The 5,384-nt window shown below is 33.7% G+C and overlaps 1 pseudogene; it reads left to right on the forward strand.

Moving 5' to 3' along the window:
* The first annotated feature begins 5,248 nt into the window (after positions 1-5,248).
* Positions 5,249-5,384, forward strand: LOC118525006 (small nucleolar RNA U3; annotated as a pseudogene).

A 5,384-nucleotide genomic window follows, 5' to 3' on the forward strand; every position in this document is an offset into this window, starting at 1 on the left:
TACCCTGGTCCAGAATGAGTAAAGGCCTTGGGATGCTGTGCAGCTCGATTTGTTATAAGAAAAAAAAAAAAAAAAACAGTTAAACAAGAGTATAAAAAAGGAAATGCGTGGTGGAAGTGAGTCTACAGCCATAGGTAGGACCTTGTAGGTCATGTAAAGGATTTCTTATTTTATCAAAAGCCATTAAATGTTTTTGAGCAAAAACAACAAGAATGATGCTGATAGTTAGCAATGGCAATCATTTTCCAGTTGCCATGCTAAGTGCTTTAAATGAATGATCTCCTTCAGTTCTCACCCAACTCTATGAGGTAGGCTATTTTCACCTCCATTTTACAGTTGAAAAAAACTGAAGTTTCAAAGGGTTTGGTGATTTCCCCAGTAAATAACTGGCTGGAATTCAAACCCAACTCGAAAATAACTCATGGGGTATACTGCTACATTATGTACCATATGTGGGCATATAGTAGTCAATACTCCCATAAATAATAAAATATCATTGTTCATAAAAACAAAATGAGCACACCTGGGTGGCTCAGTCAGTTAAATGTCAGACTTTTGACTTTGGCTCAGGTCATGATCTCAGGATTGTGAGATCAAGCCCCGTGTCAAGCTCTGCGCTAGGCACGGAGCCTGCTTAAGATTCTCTCTCTCCCTCCTCCTCTTCCCCTCCCTCTGCTCTAAAAATAAAAATTAAAAAATTAATTTTAAAAGAAAGCAAAACATGCCCAAAATGATTAAGGAAACTATAATATGTCAATCTAGTAGCAGTTATATAAGCAAGAAAAAACATAATTATATGCTCTACACATGTATGTGGACATTGTTGGTACATGAAAACTCTGTATTTAGTTTTGTTTTTAAAAAGGCTGAATATAAAATAATGTATGCAAACTAGCTACAAGTACTTAATTTATATATTACATAATCATGCGTGTATACACAGGCATATACAGATAGGATATATTAATTAAAAGGTTAAATGTTCTAAGTGTTAAACATAAATTATTTCTTAAAAAATCAAAATGAATTTTTTCTTAAAATTTTACACAGAAAATTAATAAGACATAATTCTAACAACATGTTGACAATAATTGAGGGACTATTCAGTGCTGGGTTCCTCAGGATATTTTCAGTGCTTAAAAATACACTGTTAAATAGGAACTATTATGCCCATTTTCCAGAGAAGACCTAGGCTTAAAGAGCTTAAGTAACTTGCCTACGTTCACACAGCAAGAATGTCAATAGGGATGTTAGATATAAAGCTAGGTCTTTTTGGTCTCATAGCTCCACTCAGCCCCTATGTCATACTCCCATACATGCTGCTACTTAAGTTACTCCTTGCCCATCAGCTAATTTAAGGCTGTATGAAAATGCTTTTCTACCGATGTGTACATTCCCCTTGCCTTCATATATTATGTTTATGTTATGACTTTAGTATTGCTAACAAGAATACATCGTTAAAATGTATAATTGCATTCCCTGATATGGACATTTACAAATAAAAATAAATAATTCCTCCCAAGGAAAATAAAAGACTTGACCTACTTATTCCCTTTGTAGTATGGTTTTGATTGAGTCACTGAATTTATTTGAGGTACAGATTCCTTAACTACAAAACAAAGTAATATCCACCTCAATTAGGTGAAATGGCATATGTTAAAATGCTTGTAAACTGGAAAGCGTCTTAAAAATGTACTATTATTAGAGTTAGTATTTTAGTTTTCAGGATCATTATATACTGTTTCTGCCAAGACCACTTAAGTTTTCTTAGTCTCATAATTCATCTCTTCAAAATAGCATTATAACAAGAAATAAATACAAAAGACTTTGCTTGGAGTTAAAGATATGTTGGATTCAATATATAAAATAAATGAGAAATCACTGAAACTAAAATACTTTTTGGATGTAATGTGCCTTCACCTAAACAACATTTAAAATTTTTCTGGGACATTTTCTAATTTTTATCCCTCTCTATATAAAATTTTTACATAATTATAAAAATTTCACTCAACATTGTTTTATATCTCTACAGTAGTCCATGTGTCTAGACATCCTATGTGTATTATAAGGACTGATAGTGTTTCAGAGAGATAAAACCATAAATTATTAACCAGTCCCAACCTGTAATTTAAAGTATTTTCAGTTCTTTTTTTTCTTGCAATGAGTAATTCTGCCACATTTCTTCAGGCATAGCTTTTTATTTTACTTTTAAATTATATTCTAAAAAGAACAGTATGTTAATAATGTTTAAAAACTGCCCTCTGTGGGGTGGGGGAAGGAGGAGTGGAAGAAGCTCTCATTCGTTTCATTTGCCAATTTATGTAGTGTACATACTTGAACCATGGCCAATTTCAAGTTCCAATGGGCAATCAAATATTGAAATAGAAATCAAGGCAAGAGCAATTATCATAAAGTAAAACTTAAGGGGTAACAACAACCTGACAAAATGAATATGAACCAAAGAATTCCCATGCCCTTTGATCTTTTAATTTTATAACTAAAACTTTAACCTCGGGAAGAGTAGTGGCTGAAGCCAGCCCAACTTGGCTGATTGTTAAATTTTCAGAACTTTTATAAGCTGATTGTTAAACATGACCATTATTTAAAATTAATTGTGTAAATTTACAATTAAATAAATTATTTTTAAAACAAAGGCAGTAAGTACTAAAAACTCATCACATCCTATTTTTTTTGCTATATTTTACTGCTATCCATGCTCTTTAGCTTTTTACATCTATAGTATGCAACTGCACATTTCTTTCCAACTCTGCATTCAGTGCTGTCATGCTGGTCATAAGAAACAAGGTATTAATAAGATTTTTAAAAATTTATTATTTCAAATATTGAATTTACAAGTTTCAAGAATTGTCAATAGAGATAAGAAAAGTACTGTATTCCACTGGACTGAGAAAGTGATTACACAGATATGGAAGTAAGAGGATGGTAGGTGATTTTCTAGCCTAATAGAATGGACTCAGAGTTGAGTCTTTGGGGTACAAAATGGCAGAAGAATGGTAATAGAAAATGAGAAATGATGTGTGACTATACTGATGTGCTCAGAAAGTAGAATGCGGTTGCTAAATTTGAAGAAGGTTATACTGGAAAAGGAAGTGATGAGAGGTCATAGGTTTTTAAATTGTCTGTGATGACTATAGCAGCAACATGGCAAGGCCTGCATTTCCGAACAGTGCACTAAGGTGCCCCAGACGTCAGAGTGAACTCACAGGGACACAGTAGAATATTTTACATATTTGAGAGAAACAGTGATATAAGACATCTGTTGGACATGGCTTGAGTTAGTCACTCAAGGTATTGACAGTTTCTTTTTTTTTTTTAAGATTTATTTAGTTGAGAGAGAGAGTGTGTGTGTGTGTGAGCACAATCAAGGGGAGGGGCAGAGGGAGAAGTAGACTCCCCACTGAGCAGGAAGCCTAATGTGGGGATTGATCCCAGGACCCTGGGATCATGACCTGAGCTAAAGGCAGATGTCCAACCGACTGAGCCATCCAGGTGCCTCCCCACACATTTCTTTTTAAGATTTTATTTATTTATTTGAGAGAATTTTTTTTTAAGATTTTATTTATTAGGTGTTGACAAGTTTCAACATTAGATTCTACTATATTTCTTTTGATGATGCCATTTCTTTGCAAAGTTGTTTTTGGTGGTTGCTGGGATAAAGAACAACTATTTCATGAAAATCAATGAAGAACAGGAACAGATCCACTAGACAGCATACAAGTCAATATGAAGAATTCAGCTAAAATGTCCATGAATTGCTAAAAGGCAAATATGAGCAAGAATGAGAGTATAAAACCTCTGGAAGCCATAAATAGAAGGGAAATCCACAACCACCAGTGCTCACAAGTAAGGTTTGAAGCAAAGCAAGATATCTGAACAAGCATTTCTCATGGTGCAGGCCTGGGGGAAAGACAAAAGCCTGAAGGAGGAACTCCTTGAAAAGCACAGACAAAGCTCAAGAAGAAATATATAATCTGAACAGTCCTATATCTATTAAAGAAATTGAAATAATAGTTTTTTTTTAAACTCTCCAACAGGCACAGATAACTTCACTGGCAAATTCTATGTAACATTAATAGAAAAAATAATATTAATCTTATATAAACTTTTCCAAAATACAGAAAGGAAGGAACACTTCCCAGCTAATTTCATTAGGCCAGCATTACCTTGATACTAAAATCAGGAAAAATAAGTTGCAAAGAAAATACAGCTTCAGACCAGCAGCACTCATGAACCTAGATTTTTTAAATCCTCAACAAAATACTAGTAAGTTACATTTAAAGTATATTAAAAGGTAATACATCTCAACCAAGTAGAACTTATCCCAGGAGTATAAAGATGGCTTAACATTTAGAAATTTAATTCATTATAACAACAGACTATAGAAACACCATATGATCACCTCAAAGAAAGCATCTGATAAAATTCAATATTCATTCAACAAACTTTCAGTTTTCTCAATCTGATTTTAAAAATCTACAAAAGTTCCTATTGTTAATATCACACTTAATGGTTAATGACTGATTGCTTTCCCCCTAAGATTAGGAACAAGGAAAAGATGCGTGCTCTCCCTACTCCTAGTCAGCACCATACTAGAGGTTCTAGCCAGTATAATCAGACAAGAAAAATAAATAAAACTGTTTATTCACAGACAACATAATTTTCTACATAGAAAATCCTGAAGTAGCTACAGAAAGGTTTCTAGAATAAGTGAGTTTAGTAAGGTCACAAGACACAAGATCAATCCACAAAATCAATCATATTTGCATATATTAGCAATGACCAATTGGAAAATAAAATAATAACCAAAAACTACCATTTACAATACCACCAAAACCCATAAAATATCTAGGCATAAATAGGTGCAAAGGTATGTATTGCCAAATAGGTGCAAAATATGTATGTGGAAAAATAGAAAATACTGATGACATAAGTAAAAAAGACCTAAGTAAATGGAAATATACACTGTGATCATGGACTTGAAGACTCAATATTAGTTATATGTCAATTCCTGATCTTGATCAGGATCTCTTCAGTGCTATTCTAATCAAAATCCCAGTAGAGGTTTTGGTAGAGATCAACAATTGGTTTTAAAATATATATGGAAAAGCAAATAAGCTAGATATAGTCAAGACAATTTTAGTAAAGAAGAACAAAATTGGAGAACTCATCCTACCTGATTTCAAGTCTTGCTGTTGACCTATGGTAATCAAGACAGTGGACAGTGGGACACAAGGAGGAGGCGTGGTGTTCTCTAGTGAGCATGAAGCAGCTCTAGGTGTTAATTTCTGCAACTGCATTTCGCCACTGACGACCGTTCTTCTCTTCCTTTGGGACCGTAAGTGGGAGAGGATGCAGTCTGAGTG

This window comes from Halichoerus grypus, chromosome 4, assembly GCF_964656455.1.
Source record: "Halichoerus grypus chromosome 4, mHalGry1.hap1.1, whole genome shotgun sequence".
In the NCBI taxonomy this organism is placed as follows: domain Eukaryota; kingdom Metazoa; phylum Chordata; class Mammalia; order Carnivora; family Phocidae; genus Halichoerus; species Halichoerus grypus.